General features: G+C 47.2%; 26 non-coding genes across 26 annotated transcripts in view; all 26 read left to right on the plus strand.

The window, feature by feature from the left end:
• Nucleotides 1-139: 139 nt before the first annotated feature.
• Nucleotides 140-258, plus strand: LOC145152838 (5S ribosomal RNA). The gene has a single exon (XR_013733362.1). It is a non-coding gene; the product is annotated as a 5S ribosomal RNA (ribosomal RNA).
• A 229-nt stretch (nucleotides 259-487) lies between these two features.
• LOC145142125 (5S ribosomal RNA) lies at nucleotides 488-606 on the plus strand. Its single transcript, XR_013723213.1, has one exon. It is a non-coding gene; the product is annotated as a 5S ribosomal RNA (ribosomal RNA).
• Nucleotides 607-836: 230 nt separating this feature from the next.
• On the plus strand, nucleotides 837-955 carry LOC145145531 (5S ribosomal RNA). Its single transcript, XR_013726499.1, has one exon. It is a non-coding gene; the product is annotated as a 5S ribosomal RNA (ribosomal RNA).
• A 227-nt stretch (nucleotides 956-1,182) lies between these two features.
• LOC145152734 (5S ribosomal RNA) lies at nucleotides 1,183-1,301 on the plus strand. Its single transcript, XR_013733258.1, has one exon. It is a non-coding gene; the product is annotated as a 5S ribosomal RNA (ribosomal RNA).
• Nucleotides 1,302-1,530: 229 nt separating this feature from the next.
• Nucleotides 1,531-1,649, plus strand: LOC145153350 (5S ribosomal RNA). Its single transcript, XR_013733864.1, has one exon. It is a non-coding gene; the product is annotated as a 5S ribosomal RNA (ribosomal RNA).
• Nucleotides 1,650-1,878: 229 nt separating this feature from the next.
• LOC145145958 (5S ribosomal RNA) lies at nucleotides 1,879-1,997 on the plus strand. Its single transcript, XR_013726908.1, has one exon. It is a non-coding gene; the product is annotated as a 5S ribosomal RNA (ribosomal RNA).
• A 229-nt stretch (nucleotides 1,998-2,226) lies between these two features.
• LOC145152850 (5S ribosomal RNA) lies at nucleotides 2,227-2,345 on the plus strand. Its single transcript, XR_013733373.1, has one exon. It is a non-coding gene; the product is annotated as a 5S ribosomal RNA (ribosomal RNA).
• Nucleotides 2,346-2,573: 228 nt separating this feature from the next.
• Nucleotides 2,574-2,692, plus strand: LOC145147990 (5S ribosomal RNA). Its single transcript, XR_013728887.1, has one exon. It is a non-coding gene; the product is annotated as a 5S ribosomal RNA (ribosomal RNA).
• A 230-nt stretch (nucleotides 2,693-2,922) lies between these two features.
• LOC145145532 (5S ribosomal RNA) lies at nucleotides 2,923-3,041 on the plus strand. The gene has a single exon (XR_013726500.1). It is a non-coding gene; the product is annotated as a 5S ribosomal RNA (ribosomal RNA).
• Nucleotides 3,042-3,267: 226 nt separating this feature from the next.
• LOC145152735 (5S ribosomal RNA) lies at nucleotides 3,268-3,386 on the plus strand. The gene has a single exon (XR_013733259.1). It is a non-coding gene; the product is annotated as a 5S ribosomal RNA (ribosomal RNA).
• Nucleotides 3,387-3,615: 229 nt separating this feature from the next.
• Nucleotides 3,616-3,734, plus strand: LOC145153352 (5S ribosomal RNA). The gene has a single exon (XR_013733866.1). It is a non-coding gene; the product is annotated as a 5S ribosomal RNA (ribosomal RNA).
• Nucleotides 3,735-3,963: 229 nt separating this feature from the next.
• On the plus strand, nucleotides 3,964-4,082 carry LOC145145959 (5S ribosomal RNA). The gene has a single exon (XR_013726909.1). It is a non-coding gene; the product is annotated as a 5S ribosomal RNA (ribosomal RNA).
• Nucleotides 4,083-4,311: 229 nt separating this feature from the next.
• On the plus strand, nucleotides 4,312-4,430 carry LOC145152862 (5S ribosomal RNA). Its single transcript, XR_013733384.1, has one exon. It is a non-coding gene; the product is annotated as a 5S ribosomal RNA (ribosomal RNA).
• Nucleotides 4,431-4,656: 226 nt separating this feature from the next.
• On the plus strand, nucleotides 4,657-4,775 carry LOC145155042 (5S ribosomal RNA). The gene has a single exon (XR_013735503.1). It is a non-coding gene; the product is annotated as a 5S ribosomal RNA (ribosomal RNA).
• A 227-nt stretch (nucleotides 4,776-5,002) lies between these two features.
• LOC145143068 (5S ribosomal RNA) lies at nucleotides 5,003-5,120 on the plus strand. The gene has a single exon (XR_013724126.1). It is a non-coding gene; the product is annotated as a 5S ribosomal RNA (ribosomal RNA).
• Nucleotides 5,121-5,349: 229 nt separating this feature from the next.
• LOC145147418 (5S ribosomal RNA) lies at nucleotides 5,350-5,468 on the plus strand. Its single transcript, XR_013728322.1, has one exon. It is a non-coding gene; the product is annotated as a 5S ribosomal RNA (ribosomal RNA).
• Nucleotides 5,469-5,697: 229 nt separating this feature from the next.
• LOC145154833 (5S ribosomal RNA) lies at nucleotides 5,698-5,816 on the plus strand. The gene has a single exon (XR_013735297.1). It is a non-coding gene; the product is annotated as a 5S ribosomal RNA (ribosomal RNA).
• Nucleotides 5,817-6,044: 228 nt separating this feature from the next.
• On the plus strand, nucleotides 6,045-6,163 carry LOC145142136 (5S ribosomal RNA). The gene has a single exon (XR_013723223.1). It is a non-coding gene; the product is annotated as a 5S ribosomal RNA (ribosomal RNA).
• Nucleotides 6,164-6,394: 231 nt separating this feature from the next.
• Nucleotides 6,395-6,513, plus strand: LOC145147493 (5S ribosomal RNA). The gene has a single exon (XR_013728394.1). It is a non-coding gene; the product is annotated as a 5S ribosomal RNA (ribosomal RNA).
• A 221-nt stretch (nucleotides 6,514-6,734) lies between these two features.
• On the plus strand, nucleotides 6,735-6,853 carry LOC145155843 (5S ribosomal RNA). Its single transcript, XR_013736271.1, has one exon. It is a non-coding gene; the product is annotated as a 5S ribosomal RNA (ribosomal RNA).
• Nucleotides 6,854-7,083: 230 nt separating this feature from the next.
• Nucleotides 7,084-7,201, plus strand: LOC145143090 (5S ribosomal RNA). Its single transcript, XR_013724147.1, has one exon. It is a non-coding gene; the product is annotated as a 5S ribosomal RNA (ribosomal RNA).
• A 229-nt stretch (nucleotides 7,202-7,430) lies between these two features.
• LOC145141295 (5S ribosomal RNA) lies at nucleotides 7,431-7,549 on the plus strand. The gene has a single exon (XR_013722577.1). It is a non-coding gene; the product is annotated as a 5S ribosomal RNA (ribosomal RNA).
• Nucleotides 7,550-7,777: 228 nt separating this feature from the next.
• LOC145135023 (5S ribosomal RNA) lies at nucleotides 7,778-7,896 on the plus strand. Its single transcript, XR_013719508.1, has one exon. It is a non-coding gene; the product is annotated as a 5S ribosomal RNA (ribosomal RNA).
• A 228-nt stretch (nucleotides 7,897-8,124) lies between these two features.
• Nucleotides 8,125-8,243, plus strand: LOC145142147 (5S ribosomal RNA). The gene has a single exon (XR_013723233.1). It is a non-coding gene; the product is annotated as a 5S ribosomal RNA (ribosomal RNA).
• A 230-nt stretch (nucleotides 8,244-8,473) lies between these two features.
• On the plus strand, nucleotides 8,474-8,592 carry LOC145147494 (5S ribosomal RNA). Its single transcript, XR_013728395.1, has one exon. It is a non-coding gene; the product is annotated as a 5S ribosomal RNA (ribosomal RNA).
• Nucleotides 8,593-8,812: 220 nt separating this feature from the next.
• LOC145145600 (5S ribosomal RNA) overlaps nucleotides 8,813-8,905 on the plus strand; it is a 119-nt gene continuing 26 nt past the window's right edge. Inside the window, exon 1 of the ribosomal RNA XR_013726565.1 lies at nucleotides 8,813-8,905. This exon is cut by the window's right edge and continues 26 nt beyond it. This is a non-coding gene — a ribosomal RNA (5S ribosomal RNA).

An 8,905-nucleotide genomic window follows, 5' to 3' on the forward strand; every position in this document is an offset into this window, starting at 1 on the left:
GCCTCCGCTTCATGGTTGATGGTTTTCGTATTTTTGGAACGGAGCCGATCGGTCACGTGGGTTCCACGCCTCGCGTACGAAAACAAAGGAGGTTCTGCGTCTTTTAAGACATAAAAGCAATAAGCATGGATAGTATTTTGGGTGCGATCATACCAGCACTAATGCACCGGATCCCATCAGAACTCCGCAGTTAAGCGTGCTTGGGCGAGAGTAGTACTAGGATGGGTGACCCCCTGGGAAGTCCTCGTGTTGCACCCCCCTTTTTCGTTGTCCATTTGCGTTTTTTTAGATTTTACGTGCAGTTTCTTTTTTTTTTTTTTTCTTTCTTGCTGTTTCTATGCTCGGGTGGCCTCCGTTTCATGGTTGATGGTTTTCGTATTTTTGGAACGGAGCCGATCGGTCACGTGGGTTCCACGCCTCGCGTACGAAAACAAAGGAGGTTCTGCGTCTTTTAAGACATAAAAGCAATAAACATGGATAGCATTTCGGGTGCGATCATACCAGCACTAATGCACCGGATCCCATCAGAACTCTGCAGTTAAGCGTGCTTGGGCGAGAGTAGTACTAGGATGGGTGACCCCCTGGGAAGTCCTCGTGTTGCACCTCCCTTTTTTCGTTGTCCGTTTGCGTTTTTTTAGATTTTACGTGCGTTTTTTTTTTGTTTTTTTTTCTTTCTTGCTCTTTCTATGCTCGGGTGGCCTCCGCTTCATGGTTGATGGTTTTCGTATTTTTGGAACGGAGCCGATCGGTCACGTGGGTCCCACGCCTCGCGTACGAAAACAAAGGAGGTTCTGCGTCTTTTAAGACATAAAATCAATAAGCATGGATAGTATTTCGGGTGCGATCATACCAGCACTAATGCACCGGATCCCATCAGAATTCCGCAGTTAATCGTGCTTGGGCGAGAGTAGTACTAGGATGGGTGACCCCCTGGGAAGTCCTCGTGTTGCACCCCCCTTTTTTCGTTGTCCGTTTGCGTTTTTTTAGATTTTACGTGCGGTTTTTTTTTGTTTTTTTTTTCTTGCTATTTCTATGCTCGGGTGGCCTCCGTTTCATGGTTCATGGTCTTCGTATTTTTGGAACGGAGCCGATCGGTCACGTGGATCCCACGCCTCGCGTACGAAAACAAAGGAGGTTCTGTGTCTTTTAAGACATACAAGCAATAAGCATGGACAGTATTTCGGGTGCGATCATACCAGCACTAATGCACCGGATCCCATCAGAACTCCGCAGTTAAGCGTGCTTGGGCGAGAGTAGTACTAGGATGGGTGACCCCATGGGAAGTCCTCGTGTTGCACCCCCTTTTTCGTTGTCCGTTTGCGTTTTTTTAGATTTTACGTGCGGTTTTTTTTTTGTTTTTTTTTCTTTCTTGCTATTTTTATGATCGGGTGGCCTCCGCTTCATGGTCGATGGTCTTCGTATTTTTGGAACGGAGCTGATCGGTCACGTGGGTCGCACGCCTCGTGTACGAAAACAAAGGAGGTTCTGCGTCTTTTAAGACATACAAGCAATAAGCATGGATAGTATTTCGGGTGCGATCATACCAGCACTAATGCACCGGATCCCATCAGAACTCCGCAGTTAAGCGTGCTTGGGCGAGAGTAGTACTAGGATGGGTGACCCCTTGGGAAGTCCTCGTGTTGCACCCCCCTTTTTCGTTGTCCGTTTGCGTTTTTTTAGATTTTACGTGCGGTTTTTTTTTGTTTTTTTTTCTTTCTTGCTATTTCTATGCTCGGGTGGCCTTCGTTTCATGGTTCATGGTCTTCGTATTTTTGGAACGGAGCCGATCGGTCACGTGGGTCCCACGCCTCGCGTACGAAAACAAAGGAGGTTCTGCGTCTTTTAAGACATACAAGCAATAAGCATGGATAGTATTTCAGGTGCGATCATACCAGCACTAATGCACCGGATCCCATCAGAACTCCGCAGTTAAGCGTTCTTGGGCGAGAGTAGTACTAGGATGGGTGACCCCCTGGGAAGTCCTCGTGTTGCACCCCCCTTTTTCGTTGTCCGTTTGCGTTTTTTTAGATTTTACGTGCAGTTTTTTTTTGTTTTTTTTTCTTTCTTGCTGTTTCTATGCTCGGGTGGCCTCCGCTTCATGGTTGATGGTTTTCGTATTTTTGGAACGGAGCCGATCGGTCACGTGGGTTCCACGCCTCGCGTACGAAAACAAAGGAGGTTCTGCGTCTTTTAAGACATAAAAGCAATAAGCATGGATAGTATTTTGGGTGCGATCATACCAGCACTAATGCACCGGATCCCATCAGAACTCCGCAGTTAAGCGTGCTTGGGCGAGAGTAGTACTAGGATGGGTGACCCCCTGGGAAGTCCTCGTGTTGCACCCCCCTTTTTCGTTGTCCATTTGCGTTTTTTTAGATTTTACGTGCAGTTTCTTTTTTTTTTTTTTCTTTCTTGCTGTTTCTATGCTCGGGTGGCCTCCGTTTCATGGTTGATGGTTTTCGTATTTTTGGAACGGAGCCGATCGGTCACGTGGGTTCCACGCCTCGCGTACGAAAACAAAGGAGGTTCTGCGTCTTTTAAGACATAAAAGCAATAAACATGGATAGCATTTCGGGTGCGATCATACCAGCACTAATGCACCGGATCCCATCAAAACTCTGCAGTTAAGCGTGCTTGGGCGAGAGTAGTACTAGGATGGGTGACCCCCTGGGAAGTCCTCGTGTTGCACCTCCCTTTTTTCGTTGTCCGTTTGCGTTTTTTTAGATTTTACGTGCGTTTTTTTTTTGTTTTTTTTTCTTTCTTGCTCTTTCTATGCTCGGGTGGCCTCCGCTTCATGGTTGATGGTTTTCGTATTTTTGGAACGGAGCCGATCGGTCACGTGGGTCCCACGCCTCGCGTACGAAAACAAAGGAGGTTCTGCGTCTTTTAAGACATAAAATCAATAAGCATGGATAGTATTTCGGGTGCGATCATACCAGCACTAATGCACCGGATCCCATCAGAATTCCGCAGTTAATCGTGCTTGGGCGAGAGTAGTACTAGGATGGGTGACCCCCTGGGAAGTCCTCGTGTTGCACCCCCCTTTTTTCGTTGTCCGTTTGCGTTTTTTTAGATTTTACGTGCGGTTTTTTTTTGTTTTTTTTTCTTGCTATTTCTATGCTCGGGTGGCCTCCGTTTCATGGTTCATGGTCTTCGTATTTTTGGAACGGAGCCGATCGGTCACGTGGATCCCACGCCTCGCGTACGAAAACAAAGGAGGTTCTGTGTCTTTTAAGACATACAAGCAATAAGCATGGACAGTATTTCGGGTGCGATCATACCAGCACTAATGCACCGGATCCCATCAGAACTCCGCAGTTAAGCGTGCTTGGGCGAGAGTAGTACTAGGATGGGTGACCCCATGGGAAGTCCTCGTGTTGCACCCCCTTTTTCGTTGTCCGTTTGCGTTTTTTTAGATTTTACGTGCGGTTTTTTTTTTGTTTTTTTTTCTTTCTTGCTATTTTTATGATCGGGTGGCCTCCGCTTCATGGTCGATGGTCTTCGTATTTTTGGAACGGAGCTGATCGGTCACGTGGGTCGCACGCCTCGTGTACGAAAACAAAGGAGGTTCTGCGTCTTTTAAGACATACAAGCAATAAGCATGGATAGTATTTCGGGTGCGATCATACCAGCACTAATGCACCGGATCCCATCAGAACTCCGCAGTTAAGCGTGCTTGGGCGAGAGTAGTACTAGGATGGGTGACCCCTTGGGAAGTCCTCGTGTTGCACCCCCCTTTTTCGTTGTCCGTTTGCGTTTTTTTAGATTTTACGTGCGGTTTTTTTTTGTTTTTTTTTCTTTCTTGCTATTTCTATGCTCGGGTGGCCTTCGTTTCATGGTTCATGGTCTTCGTATTTTTGGAACGGAGCCGATCGGTCACGTGGGTCCCACGCCTCGCGTACGAAAACAAAGGAGGTTCTGCGTCTTTTAAGACATACAAGCAATAAGCATGGATAGTATTTCAGGTGCGATCATACCAGCACTAATGCACCGGATCCCATCAGAACTCCGCAGTTAAGCGTTCTTGGGCGAGAGTAGTACTAGGATGGGTGACCCCCTGGGAAGTCCTCGTGTTGCACCCCCCTTTTTCGTTGTCCGTTTGCGTTTTTTTAGATTTTACGTGCAGTTTTTTTTTGTTTTTTTTTCTTTCTTGCTGTTTCTATGCTCGGGTGGCCTCCGCTTCATGGTTGATGGTTTTCGTATTTTTGGAACGGAGCCGATCGGTCACGTGGGTTCCACGCCTCGCGTACGAAAACAAAGGAGGTTCTGCGTCTTTTAAGACATAAAAGCAATAAGCATGGATAGTATTTTGGGTGCGATCATACCAGCACTAATGCACCGGATCCCATCAGAACTCCGCAGTTAAGCGTGCTTGGGCGAGAGTAGTACTAGGATGGGTGACCCCCTGGGAAGTCCTCGTGTTGCACCCCCCTTTTTCGTTGTCCATTTGCGTTTTTTTAGATTTTACGTGCAGTTTCTTTTTTTTTTTTCTTTCTTGCTGTTTCTATGCTCGGGTGGCCTCCGTTTCATGGTTGATGGTTTTCGTATTTTTGGAACGGAGCCGATCGGTCACGTGGGTTCCACGCCTCGCGTACGAAAACAAAGGAGGTTCTGCGTCTTTTAAGACATAAAAGCAATAAACATGGATAGCATTTCGGGTGCGATCATACCAGCACTAATGCACCGGATCCCATCAGAACTCTGCAGTTAAGCGTGCTTGGGCGAGAGTAGTACTAGGATGGGTGACCCCCTGGGAAGTCCTCGTGTTGCACCCCCCCCCCTTTTTCGTTGCCCGTTTGCGTTTTTTTAGATTTTACGTGCGGTTTTTTTTGTTTTCTTTCTTGCTATTTCTATGCTCGGGTGGCCACCGCTTCATGGTTGATGGTTTTCGTATTTTTGGAATGGAGCCGATCGGTCACGTGGGTCCCACGCTTCGCGTACGAAAACAAAGGAGGTTCTGTGTCTTTTAAGACATAAAAGCAATAAGCATGGATAGTATTTCGGGTGCGATCATACCAGCACTAATGCACCGGATCCCATCAGAACTCCGCAGTTAAGCGTGCTTGGGCGAGAGTAGTACTAGGATGGGTGACCCCTGGGAAGTCCTCGTGTTGCACCCCCCTTTTTCGTTGTCCGTTTACGTTTTTTTAGATTTTACGTGCGGTTTTTTTTTGTTTTTTTTTCTTTCTTGCTATTTCTATGCTCGGGTGGCCTCCGCTTCATGGTTGATGGTCTTCGTATTTTTGGAACGGAGCTGATCGGTCACGTGGGTCCCACGCATCGCGTACGAAAACAAAGGAGGTTCTGCGTCTTTTAAGACATACAAGCAATAAGCATGGATAGTATTTCGGGTGCGATCATACCAGCACTAATGCACCGGATCCCATCAGAAATCCGCAGTTAAGCGTGCTTGGGCGAGAGTAGTACTAGGATGGGTGACCCCCTGGGAAGTCGTCGTGTTGCACCCCCCTTTTTCGTTGTCCGTTTGCGTTTTTTTAGATTTTACGTGCGGTTTTTTTTTGTTTTTTTTTCTTTCTTGCTATTTCTATGCTCGGGTGGCCTCCGCTTCATGGTTGATGGTCTTCGTATTTTTGGAACGGAGCTGATCGGTCACGTGGGTCCCACGCCTCGCGTACGAAAACAAAGGTGGTTCTGCGTCTTTTAAGACATACAAGCAATAAGCATGGATAGTATTTCGGGTGCGATCATACCAGCACTAATTCACCGGATCCCATCAGAACTCCGCAGTTAAGCGTGCTTGGGCGAGAGTAGTACTAGGATGGGTGACCCCCTGGGAAGTCCTCGTGTTGCACCCCCCTTTTTCGTTGTCCATTTGCGTTTTTTTAGATTTTACGTGCAGTTTCTTTTTTTTTTTTTTCTTTCTTGCTGTTTCTATGCTCGGGTGGCCTCCGTTTCATGGTTGATGGTTTTCGTATTTTTGGAACGGAGCCGATCGGTCACGTGGGTTCCACGCCTCGCGTACGAAAACAAAGGAGGTTCTGCGTCTTTTAAGACATAAAAGCAATAAACATGGATAGCATTTCGGGTGCGATCATACCAGCACTAATGCACCGGATCCCATCAGAACTCTGCAGTTAAGCGTGCTTGGGCGAGAGTAGTACTAGGATGGGTGACCCCCTGGGAAGTCCTCGTGTTGCACCTCCCTTTTTTCGTTGTCCGTTTGCGTTTTTTTAGATTTTACGTGCGTTTTTTTTTTTGTTTTTTTTTCTTTCTTGCTATTTCTATGCTCGGGTGGCCTCCGCTTCATGGTTGATGGTCTTCGTATTTTTGGAACGGAGCCGATCGGTCACGTGGGTCCCACGCCTCGCGTACGAAAACAAAGGAGGTTCTGCGTCTTTTAAGACATAAAATCAATAAGCATGGATAGTATTTCGGGTGCGATCATACCAGCACTAATGCACCGGATCCCATCAGAATTCCGCAGTTAATCGTGCGTGGGCGAGAGTAGTACTAGGATGGGTGACCCCCTGGGAAGTCCTCGTGTTGCACCCCCGTTTTTTCGTTGTCCGTTTGCGTTTTTTTAGATTTTACGTGCGGTTTTTTTTTTCTTTCTTGCTATTTCTATGCTCGGGTGGCCTCCGCTTCATGGTTGATGGTTTTCGTATTTTTGGAACGGAGCCGATCGGTCACGTGGGTCCCACGCCTCGCGTACGAAAACAAAGGAGGTTCTGCGTCTTTTAAGACATAAAAGCAATAAGCATGGATAGTATTTCGGGTGCTATCATACCAGCACTAATGCACCGGATCCCATCAGAACTCCGCAGTTAAGCGTGCTTGGGCGAGAGTAGTACTAGGATGGGTGACCCCCTGGGAAGTCCTCGTGTTGCACCCCCCCCCCCCCTTTTTCGTTGCCCGTTTGCGTTTTTTTAGATTTTACGTGCGGTTTTTTTTGTTTTCTTTCTTGCTATTTCTATGCTCGGGTGGCCACCGCTTCATGGTTGATGGTTTTCATATTTTTGGAATGGAGCCGATCGGTCACGTGGGTCCCACGCTTCGCGTACGAAAACAAAGGAGGTTCTGTGTCTTTTAAGACATAAAAGCAATAAGCATGGATAGTATTTCGGGTGCGATCATACCAGCACTAATGCACCGGATCCCATCAGAACTCCGCAGTTAAGCGTGCTTGGGCGAGAGTAGTACTAGGATGGGTGACCCCTGGGAAGTCCTCGTGTTGCACCCCCTTTTTTCGTTGTCCGTTTACGTTTTTTTAGATTTTACGTGCGGTTTTTTTTTGTTTTTTTTTCTTTCTTGCTATTTCTATGCTCGGGTGGCCTCCGCTTCATGGTTGATGGTCTTCGTATTTTTGGAACGGAGCTGATCGGTCACGTGGGTCCAACGCATCGCGTACGAAAACAAAGGAGGTTCTGCGTCTTTTAAGACATACAAGCAATAAGCATGGATAGTATTTCGGGTGCGATCATACCAGCACTAATGCACCGGATCCCATCAGAACTCCGCAGTTAAGCGTGCTTGGGCGAGAGTAGTACTAGGATGGGTGACCCCCTGGGAAGTCGTCGTGTTGCACCCCCCTTTTTCGTTGTCCGTTTGCGTTTTTTTAGATTTTACGTGCGGTTTTTTTTTGTTTTTTTTCTTTCTTGCTATTTCTATGCTCGGGTGGCCTCCGCTTCATGGTTGATGGTCTTCGTATTTTTGGAACGGAGCTGATCGGTCACGTGGGTCCCACGCCTCGCGTACGAAAACAAAGGTGGTTCTGCGTCTTTTAAGACATACAAGCAATAAGCATGGATAGTATTTCGGGTGCGATCATACCAGCACTAATTCACCGGATCCCATCAGAACTCCGCAGTTAAGCGTGCTTGGGCGAGAGTAGTACTAGGATGGGTGACCCTCTGGGAAGTCCTCGTGTTGCACCCCCCTTTTTCGTTGTCCATTTGCGTTTTTTTAGATTTTACGTGCAGTTTCTTTTTTTTTTCTTTCTTTCTTGCTGTTTCTATGCTCGGGTGGCCTCCGTTTCGTGGTTGATGGTTTTCGTATTTTTGGAACGGAGCCGATCGGTCACGTGGGTTCCACGCCTCGCGTACGAAAACAAAGGAGGTTCTGCGTCTTTTAAGACATAAAAGCAATAAACATGGATAGCATTTCGGGTGCGATCATACCAGCACTAATGCACCGGATCCCATCAGAACTCTGCAGTTAAGCGTGCTTGGGCGAGAGTAGTACTAGGATGGGTGACCCCCTGGGAAGTCCTCGTGTTGCACCTCCCTTTTTTCGTTGTCCGTTTGCGTTTTTTTAGATTTTACGTGCGTTTTTTTTTTGTTTTTTTTTCTTTCTTGCTATTTCTATGCTCGGGTGGCCTCCGCTTCATGGTTGATGGTTTTCGTATTTTTGGAACGGAGCCGATCGGTCACGTGGGTCCCACGCCTCGCGTACGAAAACAAAGGAGGTTCTGCGTCTTTTAAGACATAAAATCAATAAGCATTGATAGTATTTCGGGTGCGATCATACCAGCACTAATGCACCGGATCCCATCAGAATTCCGCAGTTAATCGTGCGTGGGCGAGAGTAGTACTAGGATGGGTGACCCCCTGGGAAGTCCTCGTGTTGCACCCCCGTTTTTTCGTTGTCCGTTTGCGTTTTTTTAGATTTTACGTGCGGTTTTTTTTTCTTTCTTGCTATTTCTATGCTCGGGTGGCCTCCGCTTCATGGTTGATGGTTTTCGTATTTTTGGAACGGAGCCGATCGGTCACGTGGGTCCCACGCCTCGCGTACGAAAACAAAGGAGGTTCTGCGTCTTTTAAGACATAAAAGCAATAAGCATGGATAGTATTTCGGGTGCTATCATACCAGCACTAATGCACCGGATCCCATCAGAACTTCGCAGTTAAGCGTGCTTGGGCGAGAGTAGTACTAGGATGGGTGACCC

This window comes from Lactuca virosa, chromosome 1 (genome assembly GCF_052849685.1).
Source record: "Lactuca virosa cultivar CGN04683 chromosome 1, Lactuca_virosa_CGN04683_v6, whole genome shotgun sequence".
NCBI lineage: Eukaryota > Viridiplantae > Streptophyta > Magnoliopsida > Asterales > Asteraceae > Lactuca > Lactuca virosa.